General features: G+C 43.8%; 1 protein-coding gene across 14 annotated transcripts in view; it reads left to right on the top strand.

Annotated features, from left to right (window-relative positions):
- The window catches only part of ELMO1 (engulfment and cell motility 1), a 574,098-nt gene that overhangs the window by 170,847 nt on the left and 390,504 nt on the right, over nt 1–12,747 (top strand). The gene's annotated exons all lie outside the window — the stretch shown is intronic.

Raw genomic sequence — 12,747 nt, 5'->3', positions numbered from 1 at the left:
AAGGAGGCTGAGCTTTTTATCTAAGCTTTCTCTAAGCCAAAGGATGAGTCCTCTTTTTAATTGTCATGAATTCATGAACTGAATTTCCCCAATCCATGTCACTCTTTGAAAGAAGGTTAGGTGCTGGGCAGGATGAAGCTTTTCAGCATCCTGAAGGTGAGCATACTAATACCATGGGATACTTATTGTTGCCAAGGACCATGAGCTCTGTGTTCCTCAGATAATGATCCTTGCATTCCCAGCTCAGTGAATAGAAAGATATGAAAGCCAGTATACAGGCAGCGATGCAACGAGGGTGTCCATCTACAACAGACTGATTGACCTTTTCTAGTGCGGTGGCCTGAAACCCAGATCAGTTGTGGAACTGTAAAAATGTCCTTGGAGGGAGGGTGGACCACAGTGTCTGGAAGTGGGACCCAGGAAGCCAAATTCTAAGGAATCACTTTGTGAGTTGTCTAAAGCAAGGCCTGGCATTGAGCACTGCTCTGTAAACCAGATATTTAGAATATGTAATCTCCAATTGTGGCTAATAGATTTTAAAATTTTTTTGTGTGCATTTAAAAAAGATAGTTTGCAAATGCTTTAAAAAAACTTTTCTCAGCCCGCGCCACAGCTCACTAGGCTAATCCTCCGCCTTGCAGATAAGTACCTGGCTCCTGCCATCGGATCAGCGCAGTGCGCCGGCCGCAGCGCGCCAGCTGCGGCGGCCATTGGAGGGTGAACCAACGGCAAAGGAAGACCTTTCTCTGTGTCTCTCTCTCTCTCTCACTGTCCACTCTGCCTGTCCAAAAAAACAAAAAAAAAAAAAAACAAAAAAAAAACTTTTCTCTATGAAATTTGTTGGGAAGCACTGAGGTATAAAGAACCCAGCAGCTACTGTTAGATGAGATTTTTTTTTTTTTAGGATTTATTTATTTGAAAGGCAGGGCTACAGAGAAGCAGACACAGAGAAAGAGGGGGGTCTTCCATCCGCTGGTTCACTCTTCAAATGGCTTCAATGGCTGGCGCTGAGCCAGTCTGAAGCCAGGAGCCTGGAGCTTCTTCCAAGTCTCCCACATGGGTGCAGGGGCCCCTGGACTTGGGCCATCCCCTTCTGCTTTCCCAGGCCATAGCAGAGAGCTGGATCTGAAGTGGACCAGCACCCATACGGAATGCCGGCACTGCAGGCCACAGCTTTACCTGCCACACCACAGTGCCTGCCCCTAGATGAGCTTTTAATGTCCCTTCTTCTACCTCAGTTGAACTGTCCGCACAGCCAGATAAGAACTCAGACTTCCCAGGTGTGTCCGCACAGACACACACACACACATGCATATGCAATACCTAGAATGTACTCTCATTTTAGGTATTGTTTAGCTGTGCAGAGTTCTACCTCCACTGTGTCAAATGTGGTCCTTTTGGTGATTGACAGATTTGTTTTCTGTCTTCTTTTATCACAGAACAATCCTTTCTGAATTTTTCCCAGTGAAATAGGGCATTGCTATGGGAAGATCTACACAAAGAGTCTGCATTGTTTTTCCTATTTGCACATGGCTTGAAGCCCTTGGCTGCACCATCTACATCTTGAGGCCGACTCTCTATAGGCCATGGAAGTGCGTTTCTTTCTGGTGTTGCACCTCCAGCCTGTCCCACAGCATCACAGAAACCACCAGGAACAGGTGCATAGGATATGTGCATATGTGTGTCAGCTTCAGAGCAGGGACTGGGGAGCCTCTCAGGGTGCAGCTGAGTGATGCCTGCCTCTCTCTGCCATGATAGTAATCCTTTCGGAAACTGACTCGGACATCACACATTGCATGGAGTGTATTTTAAAATAAGTTTGGCTACTGCTCCCATCAGAAGTTTCGGTTGTCAGACCATTGATTTTTCTTTCTTGAATTTTTTTTAACTTATAGAGAATATATTTGTATCCTGGATTGAGGAAGAATCTCTCTAAGTAGGACACAAAACCTGGAAAACACAGAGGAAAGGATGGAGAAATAGGACTACCAAAAACAGCCCCACAAAAATCTTTGTTTGGAAAGAATTCTAGAAGCCAAGTCAAAAATAGAACATTAGAAAAAAATATTTGGAAGCTTGCATGTTAGAGAGCTACTTCATTAATTATGGGAACTGTTGGGAATGGATAAAGAAATTGCTCCAAGAGAAAAGTGTCCAAAAGGCATAAAAAAGGAAAACAAAGGAAGATCAATATATGGCTGAAAGTAGAAACCCATCTCTTTCTTCAGAGATGAAAATGTGTACTCATAAATCATCAAGGTGGGAGGAAAGGGAGCTTTGGTAGTCTCCATGCAGGAAATATTTTTAAAAACACTTATTTATCTATTTGAAAGGCTTAATTACACAGAGAGACCTTCCATCTGCTGGTTCACTCTATAGTTGGCCTCAATGGCCAGGACTAAGCTAGGCCAAAGCCAGGAGCTTCGTCTGGGTCTCCCACATGGGTGGCAGGGACCCAAGTACTTGGGCCATCTTCTGCTGCTTTTCCAGGCACATTAGCAGGGAGTTGGATTGGAAGTGGAGTGGCTGGGACATGAGTTGTCACTCATATGCAGCAGCTTAACCAATGGCACCACAATGCTGGCCCCTATGCAGGGCAATTTAACTGTATCTATCGAAGTTTAAAATTACATACAGCTTTGTTTTGACAATTCCATTTCTGGGGATTTATTCAATAAATAGAGTCACAAAACTTCTGCAGGACATGCGTAGAAATACACCACATGGCCATCCACATCCAAACATAGCCATGTGCGTCTTTGTTTTTGGTGATTAAGAATTGGAAACCTGCTACATAGCTATCAGATGGAACTGGGTGAATGCTGTAGGCAATGCAGCTATTAGTCCACGTGTGGCATGTGCTTCTGCAGAGGTATCTGAAGCAGGTCATTACGTGTACACACAGGTTGCCCAACGCTGTATATCGAATGATGTGGGTGATGTATATGGGAAGGAGCTATAGGTACGCTGATAAAAGGATAAAACTGTTTCTTAAAGCATACCGCAAGACAATGTTAACGTTGTACTAACCTCATTTTTATTTTATAGTTTCTCAAAATTCATATGTGTATATATATATATTCTATCTTTTGTGCTGTATTAGTTGTCATAAAACAAATATACAATTAAGTATGATGAGTGCCTGCTGTATACAAGAGTGGAATCACAATGTCCTTGCTAAGCATGTTTCGGTGATTAAACTGTGAGATTTCGAAGGAGCCCTTCCCTATAGGACAGTCCTCCTAGTGGAAACCGAAACTGCTCATCCAGTACCAGTGCTGCCTCGTCAGCTCTAAGCGTCATCTTCCTGTTCTGATTTCTCCTGTTTAGGGAGTCAGAAGAATTCTCTAGGTCAGAGGGCCTGCCGTAGTCATTTTGTGACTAGTTTCTCTGGTGATAAGAATAAAGTGGGTATCGTCTCAGTCCCTCTGCGGCCTTGGGTTATCAGAGATTCTCAACCGCAACTATTTACTCTTTTCCAGTTTTTCTCCACTGGTTTGAGAAGCTAAAAGAGAGTAGTGAAATGTCTCAGATTTTTATTTCTTCCCATTGTTCCAGGAGACCTAACAGTGGAGATGAACCAGGGGCGACTTGTAGGCAGCATGATTATAGGATCACTGGGGTCCTGGCCCTTGGCTGCTCCTGGTGAGGAAAGCTTGGCCCCAGCAGCAGGTGAAGGTGACTTGGGCAGCTTGGCTTGTAGGATGCAGAGTGTTGGAAGGAGTTTTTGCAGGGTGAGTCCCCCGGGTCCCCTGGTGTCAGGCTTCTTCGGGTGGGCTGCCAGGGTGCTCCTGGTGTTTTGGCCAGATAGACAGTGTGCCGTTTTCTAGCGTAGAAGGTTTGGGATGGGCTAGGAAGAGTTTGAGATGCACATTGTGTATCCATGAGGGTCAGTCAACTAGCGATTAGGTACGTGTGTGCTATTAAGTACTCTACAGGTGGGCCGAGCACCTCCACGTGAATGGCATTGAAAGCTGTGTGGGGTGGAGGGTTACTGCAGGAAAGGTAACAGCCCAGCCCAGAGCCTGGGGACACTCACGATAAGGAGGAACCTCTAGAGGAATTGATACACCTTGCAGGTACTTGCTGTATTGGGCTGGGCACACAGGCTGTGGGGAGACAGTGGAGGCAGCAACTATGGAGCCATTCCCTTTTCCAGAACTTTTGCTGAGAATGGGGGCAGTGAAACAAGGGGTAGTAGGGGGGAATTGAGTCAGTGGATGTTTCTACGTTTTTGTTTATTAGGATGGGAGATACAGGACACTTTTGCTGCTGGAAGTGGTCCGTTACAGAGAGAAAAGAATGATGCAGAAGGGGGATAATTTTGAAGACGAGCCCCTGTGAAGACAGGGGGAGAAGGCAGGGAAGGATGCATCTCTGAGAGGAAGCCACACACAGGACGGATGCACAGGGTTAGGAGGAAGCAGAGCGTGGAGGGGGCGCTGCCCAGGCGCTGCTCTTGGAAGCAGGAAGATGCAGGAACTCCCAGATGATGGCTTTGATTTCCTCAATAAAGTAGAGGGAAGGAGCGCTGGCAGGGCTGGCAGTGTTTAGGGAGAGAAGAATGGGCGCACAGGAGCCATTTTGGAGGGATATAGTAAATGATATGGGGAGGTGTGAGCTGCTGGGCCATGTTGAGAGCACATTTGGAACTATCTGTGAGCCTAAGGGTTTCCTAGACTACTTTGTAATTGTCCTCATGGACTCACACTTCCGTTGGAAGTTTCTGGGGAGTGATTTAATAGAACATTCAAGAACAGGGATGATAACCTCACACACACACACACACACACACACACACAGGTACCCCATCCTGTGCCAGCGCTGGGCTCTCACGGCTGTCTCCTTCCAATCCTCAGCCCAGAACCTTTCCCTCCAGCATGCGAGATGGCTACATCCAGCTGCTTGAGTGACCACAGTGAAACTTCTTCTCTATCCTTAAAACAATACCAGGACATAGAACTTCCTCTCTGGTGCAGTCACCCAACTGCCGGATTCTTTTCTTTTGTACTGATTGCTTGACAAATCAGAACTAAGCCTCTTATTTTTGTAATAACGTGGATAGTATATAGTACAGCATCATTATAGAAAATTCAAAACCTGAAGCTTGAGACAATTAATATTCTATAGACTGTTAGAATTTGTCAATAACCACGAGTCATACCTTGATTTTGTCAGTTCTGTGCAGTTATATGAGTTTATGTGTACATCTATGAGTGCATATGTTCATTGGTTCAGTTATTTAGTGAAATACTTCTTCAGCTCTTGGCAATTGCCAGGCATGGCTCTAGATGCTAGAATAGAAAACAGTGATGGGCAAGTCTGAACAGTTTCGTGTCCTTCTGGGGTTTATATTTTTGAGGATACACACACCCTCCTTCCTCTGCTCCCACTCCTGGACATTGCTCTGCACACCCCATCATGAGGATGTGGCTGTATGACCTTACAGTCCCTAAAAGTTTTATTTTTTGCTCCATGTCATCCAGTATTCCACCCTGTGTCATGAGTATTTCACCACTGCCCTGTTGATGAACATGAGCCTCCAGTGTTTTACTATGAATAGTGTGTGTGTATATATATATATATATATTTGACAGGCAGAGTGGACAGTGAGAGAGAGAGAGACAGAGAGAAAGGTCTTCCTTTGCCGTTGGTTCACCCTCCAGTGGCCCCTGCGGCCGGCGCACTGTGGCCGGCGCATCGCGCTGATCTGAAGGCAGGAGCCAGGTGCCTCTCCTGGTCTCCCATGGGGTGCAGGGCCCAAGCCCTTGGGCCATCCTCCACTGCACTCCCTGGCCACAGCAGAGAGCTGGCCTGGAAGAGGGGCAACCAGGACAGAATCCGGCGCCCGGACTGGAACTAGAACCCGGCGTGCTGGCACCGCAAGGCGGAGGATTAGCCTAGTGAGCCGCGGCGCCGGCTTGACTATGAATAGTATTTTAAGGGCCCCACATCTGTCTGAGATACTAAAATGTGTTCTTTCGCGGAAGCACATCATCACCCGCGACACCTCCAGCTCTGAGGAGCACTTGCTCTGTCACGTCTCCACCCTCTCTCGCTCCCGCTTGCCACCAGCCCAGCCGTGCTGTCCTCCTCTGTCCCTGCAGACACCCCAGGTGTGTCCCAGCTGATGGGCCTTTGCACCTCACCATCCCTGCTGCCCAGGGTGCTCCTCTCCCTTCTGGTCCATCTCATCGCTCTGTGAGTGCTGCTGCCTTCAGGTGCTTGTCCCTGCCGACCACCCCATCGAGACGAGCCGCCAGCCACTCGGTCACCTCCCTCTGTTTCGGGTGTTGCTGTAACATGTGCCAATACTATATTTCATTTTTCATTTTTTTGAATTACCCACTTCCCACTATAAGATCTGGAAGCCCCAGGAGGGCAAGAACATTAGCTGTCTTGTCATCAGTGAGGAGTCTGAGGGTTTGAAAGGGGCGTTGTTCTCCAGTGCAGAATTATAAAGACGGGCCCAAGTGGCGTCAAAGGATAAGTAAAATGCCAAGTGACTTGTAATAATGGATACCGAAAAAGTGAATTTTCCTTACAAAATCCAATATTTTAATAAAAATTATAATTTTTGTGATAATTTTATATGCATATTTTTTAGAAATTAGAGAAGATAAAGAAAATACATGTTACTATCTGTTCCAGTTCCCACTGGAAAAATACAACATTAACAGTGTCCCACCAGCTTGACATAGTCTTTTGGAGGCCACATCTGCTGAGTCCCCTCCCTGGTAGACTCATACTGAGAATCCGTGGCCAACCGAGAAACGGTCTCCTGCTGTGGGTCTTAGGGAAGCTTAAATCACATTTTTAAGAACAGTGGGTTCCTTAGAACATGGTACCCAAGGGAAGAAGAGCACCATGAACATAGACACATTGTTCTCAGGCACAGGGGCCAATACAGGAGCAAGGTGTATAGTTCTGCAGGAACCTCTTAGGTTTGACACAACTTGGGGGAGCCTTCACTGCTGGTGGGAGTAACGCCAGCAAGTCAAGGTATTGCGTTGCTGTCCTGTTGCGGGACTGTCTTGGTGAAATAGTTTCAATATCCATAGTTTCAGGAATTTGGGATTTGGTTGTGTTAGTACTGTTCGGTCTCAACTCCTCTGCTTCATACGCTTGTCGTTTTCAGGTTTGTATTGTCTACCTTTCTTTCCCTTAAGTTTTATTCACTTTTAAGTAGGTAACTAATCAAAGGCATTCTCTTCTCTTTTAAATCCTAGTTATTCGCCTCTAAGTAGGAAGCATATCAAAGGCATACAAGTAACGTAGAAAGCAATATAATAAATTCCATTGACCTAGCTTCTACACTTTTGACTTCTCTTTGTTCCTTAGTTATCCTGAGAAGTACTCGGATTTTAAAGGGCCAGTGGGTTCTCTTTTTGATTAAACCAACGAGGCATCATTGAAAGATGGAATCCGAGCTGCAGGCCCCATCATCGTGGGGGAAATGCAGTTTGCTGAATGATTTAGGGCAGTGGTTTTCAGCATGATTTAGGATCTGGGGGCTTTATCAACAGAACCATATATTTTCAGGGACCCTGTCCTGGGACTTCGGAACCAGGAACTCCAGGAACGGAGCCCAAAGAGCTGTGTTTTCAGAACTCATCCCTATCCTGGCTGTTGTGGCTGGTGCTGCAGTACACACGGGAGTGCACACATCTTTTTTGATCTACTCCTCAACTTTCTTTTGGATATATGCTCAGAAGTGGGAGAGCGGGATGATCTGGTTGACCTATTTCTAGTGTTTGAGGAGTTTCCTTCCTGTTCACCATAATGCTTCTGCTAATAAGGACTGTGTGTGAGAGAATCCCCCTTTCTCTGTATCCTTGCCGGCATTTGTTAGTTTGTTGTTGTTATTGTTTATGATACTAGTCATTCTGACTGAAATGAGAAGATATCTCTTTGTGGTATTGATTTACATTTCTCTGATTAGTGATTTTGAGCATTTTTTAAGCTCTTCTGTGTTGTATATTTGTGGACCAAATTTAAACCCTCTTTTGAGAAAACATCTATTCAGATAATTTACCCATTTTGAAAAAATCAGATTAGTTTTTTTGTCGTTATCACAGTAGCCAAGATACAGTCAATTGAGGTGTTTATGGACAGATGAGTGGATCAAGAAAATGTGATGTATATACACAATGCAATATCCTTTGCCCGTAAAAAGGAATAAAATGCTGTTATTTGTGACAGTGTGGGTAAGCATAGAGGACATTATGTTAGGTGAAATAAGCCAGTTACAGAAAGACAAATAAGATGTTTCCACATAAGTGGAAGCTAAAAATTTTGGTCTCTCAGAAGTAGAGTAGAATAATGGTAACCAGAGGCTGGGGAGGGTGGAGAGAAGAAGGGGTAGAGGAGAAGCAGTGGATGGAGGGATGGACAGAAGGGATTGTGTTCAGCACAATGCACAAGGGTGCAGTTGGAGAAGAGGCAAACAGTAGGGTTCACAGAAACAATTGTATGTTTCAAAATAGTTGTTAGAGATGACTGAGACTGGCCGGCGCCGTGGCTCACTAGGCTAATCCTCCGCCTTGCGGCGCCAGCACACCGGGTTCTAGTCCCGGTCGGGGCGCCGGATTCTGTCCCAGTTGCCCCTCTTCCAGGCCAGCTCTCTGCTGTGGCCAGGGAGTGCAGTGGAGGATGGCCCAAGGGCTTGGGCCCTGCACCCGCATGGGAGACCAGGAGAAGCACCTGGCTCCTGCCTTCGGATCAGCGCGGTGCGCCAGCCGCAGCGTGCCAGCCATGGCGGCCATTGGAGGGTGAACCAACGGCAAAGGAAGATCTTTCTCTCTGTCTCTCTCTCTTGCTGTCTACTCTGCCTGTCAAAAAAATAAAAGTAAATAAATAAATAAAAGAGATGACTGAGACTGATCCCAACACAAAGAAGCAGTAAAAGTTTGAGGGGATGGTTGTGCCAGTTACCCTGATCTGATCACTACACAATATGAATGTGTTTTGAAATATCACTGTGTACCCCATAGTAAGTACAATTATTATGTATCAATTAAAATTTTAAAAGGGAGGAGAAGGAGGGGAAGAAGTCAGCAATTTGAATAACCTGAGACCCACTGTTCAGAGTGAGTGCGTTTTCCAGAGTGGCTGCCCAGGGAAATGCAGTGTGACTTTGGGCAAGTTACTTAACTTCTTTGCTCTTTTTTGTCTGCCCCTGGTTTTCTTCAAATGAAGGTACTGAAAGTACCTGCCTACTAGGACTACTTACAGATTAAATGAATTAATATTTTGTCAATTTTGTCAATTTTTCCATATAAAGTAAATTTTAAAATTGTCACAGGTCATTAAAACTATAGTAGTATATCATCCTTAACAATATGTTTGACAAAGATTTAAAGCAGAGTTAAAAAAAAAAAAAACTGTATTTACCCTAAAACTAATACACAAAGACACTTTTTTTTTTTTTCCGGATTTTATTTTATTTTTATTTTAGCTTCTACACATAAGGGAGAATATGCAATATTTGTCTGTGTCCAGTTTATTTCACTTAATATTACGTCCTTCAGTTGCAACCATTTTGATGCAAATGATAGCGTTTCATTTTTTATGGCTGAATAATATTCCATTATATTGAAGGCAGAATATTGGCTCATAAAAAGTGCTAGGTATTCTTATTACTAGTATTAGCATCTCCAAATGCTATTACTTATTAATAATAATGACGAAGTAATTTTTCAGTACTCATCTTCATAATTTATATAGGAAACAAAGATTTCCTATTTGGAGAAAAGTATGTTTTCCAAATAATTCAAAGTTAACTATTATAGATCAGTATTATATCCGTTTGAAATGTACATTAAATATATCCACATTTGAAATATTCATTTGAATATTTTGAAGCCTGATATGTATCTTAGAATAATTTTACAACAGAAATAAAGTGATTCTCACTCAACCTGCCACTTTCCCATGTTGGAAAAATGGGCATTTCGGATTTGAGTGATTTGAAAATTATTTGTGCACCAGTGAATCAGTAGGGAGGACTCTCAGCCTCCACCTCCTTTGTCCTCCACCTCCTTCTCATTTTATAGAGAAAGGAAGTCTGTCTCTGGTTGTGATTAAGTGGGAGACTAGTACTCTGGCCAAGTGCCGAGAGCATGGGTCTCCCCACCGTGTGTGTTCCTGAAGAATGGCACTCGTTTTCTCTGCAGATGACAGTGAGGGGGAAACCAGCAGTTTTTTTTTTTTTTTTGCTTCCAGCACCTGAGTAGATTCTGGACTGCATTCTGAGTAGAGTCTGGTCTGCATCAGTTTTGCTAATGCCTAGGTGTGTTCTCTGCCTCTACTTTGGAATCCTAGCCCTGTCCTAAAGTCCAGGGGTTACAGATTCCCCACTTGTTTCTAATTACCAATTTGTGTTCGGGAGGGATAACCTTATTGTTGGGGCAAATACTGCATCTTCCCCTTCTCCAAAATAGAATTTCAAAGGAGAAAGCGTGTAGCAGACCAGAATATAACAATGGAAGAGTGCTTCAGTCACTGCTTTTTGAGTTAAATAATAACTGCAGCAGGTGTTTAGAGATTTCTGTTAAGCAAAAACACAGAGAAATTTAATGTTTTATTTTTCTGACTGCTTGCCTCAATTGAGAGGTAAATATGGAAACCTTGACTGAGTGAATGACACATATGGACTATAAATTATTTTCCAGAGGTTCAGGTTTTTTGGTAGTTTCCATTCTTCTCTGTCCTGCATGTGAAAGTCAGGTACAAACGCCTGAAAAAGTCTTATTCCAAGCATGGCTGTTAATCTGGATTTCAAATGATTTTGCTTTTAAGTCACACAGTAAGAAGCCAATGTATATGAAACACGCGTTGTTGAAGATTGAAAGTTACAAGCATCACTGTGTAGTGCAGAGGAGTTCCGGTAGCCCAGCAAGGTGTCTTGGGTGCCTAACAAAGCTTTTGAACGTCACGTGTAGGCAGTTATTTCTCAGAGTATTGACTGGACTGCTGGGTGTGTTGTGTAAATCTGTGTAATTGCTTAACTAAGCAAACAGCCTTTTGTCACTTCTAGATAATAAGAATTTTTAACTAAAAATTAAACTTCTCCCTGTTTTACCCTCCTTTCTCTCACACAACATGTTCAATATCTGGGGCTTTTTTTTTTTTTGGACAGGCAGAGTTAGACAGTTGAGAAAGAGAGACAGACAGAGAGAAAGGTCTTCCTTCCATTGGTTCACCCCTCAAATGGCTGTCATGGGCTGCGCGCTGCGCTGATCCAAAGCCAGGAGCCAGGCGCTTCCTCCTGGTCTCCCATGCAGGTGCAGGGCCCAAGCACTTGGGCCATCCTACACTGCCTTCCCAGGCCACAGCAGAGAGCTGAACTGGAAGAGGAGCAACCGGGACAGAATCCGGTGCCCCGACCGGGACTAGAACCTGTAGTGTTGGCACCGCAGGTGGAGGATTAGCGTAGTGAGCCGTGGCACTGGCCGCCAATATCTGGGGCTTTAATATTCTGTGTTCTTTCTTGACATGGAAGCTTGAGCCCCATCAAATAGTCTTTTAATAAATATTGCTGGCAAAACTGCATATATATATATATATATATAAACTACACACACACACACACATACACAACACCATGGAATTAGATCTCTACCTCCCACTATTTACAAAAATCAACCCAAGGTTGACAAAATACCTAAAATAGGCCTAGGAGCCATGAAATTTCTAGAAGAAAGCATTGGGGAAACACTTCAAGACATTTTTTATAGGTGATGACTTCTTGGCTAAGATCCCAAAAGCACAGGCAATAAAAGCCAAATTAGACAAAGGGGATTGTGTCAAACTCAGAGGCCTCTGCACAGCAAAGGAAACAATTAGCAGGCTGAAGAGACATCTGACAGAATTGGAGAAAGTATCCGAAAGCTACTTATCTGGCAAAGGATTAATATCCAGAATGTATCAGTAACTGAAAAAACTCAAGAACGCAAAAACAGCCAGTCCAGTCAGGAAATGAGCAAAGGACCTGAATAGACAGTTCTCTAAAAAGGAGTTACAAATGGCCAACAACAATATGAAAAGATGTTTCAGTATCACTATCCATCAGGGAAATGCAAATCAAACCACAATGAGATTATCGCCTCACCCCTGTCAGTATGGCTTTTATCAAAGATAGAGAGCAACAGATGCTGGCGAGGATGTGGAGTAAATGGACCTCTTCAACACTGCTGGTGGGAATGTGGGTTAGTGCAACCACAGTGGAGAACAATATGGAAAGTCCTTATCAAACTGAAAAAGGAATTGCCACATGATCAATAATCCCACTACCAGGTATATACCCCACAGATAGGAACTCATCACGTTAAAAAGATACCTGTTCCGTCTTGTTGTGGCATCACTTTTCTCTGTAGCCACAAAACAGATTCAAGCAGGGTGGCCATCATCAGATGAATGGATAGGGAAAATGTGGTATACACATATACCCACACACACACACACACACACACACACTGGAAAATTATTTAGGAGCAAAAAAGAATGAAATTCTGTCCTTGGCAGCAAAATGGATGGCACTGGAGGACATCCTGTTGAGTGAAGTAAGGCTGACACAGAAAATAAAAAATGGCATGATCTCTCTTATTTATGGGAGCTAAAATTAAAAAAAAAAAAAAGACAACTCAATTTGAATACAGAATTCTGATTACTAGAGGCCAGGAAAAATGTGAAGGATGAAAGGTTTTCGAATTAAAAAAGTAGGAGAAGCTGCTTGTGGTTCATTCA

Source organism: Oryctolagus cuniculus, chromosome 16 (genome assembly GCF_051225735.1).
Source record: "Oryctolagus cuniculus isolate XC-2025 breed Fujian yellow rabbit chromosome 16, ASM5122573v1, whole genome shotgun sequence".
Classification (NCBI taxonomy): domain Eukaryota; kingdom Metazoa; phylum Chordata; class Mammalia; order Lagomorpha; family Leporidae; genus Oryctolagus; species Oryctolagus cuniculus.
The sequence above is the reverse complement of the archived record's forward strand: the minus strand, read 5'-3'. Positions and strand labels throughout refer to the sequence as shown.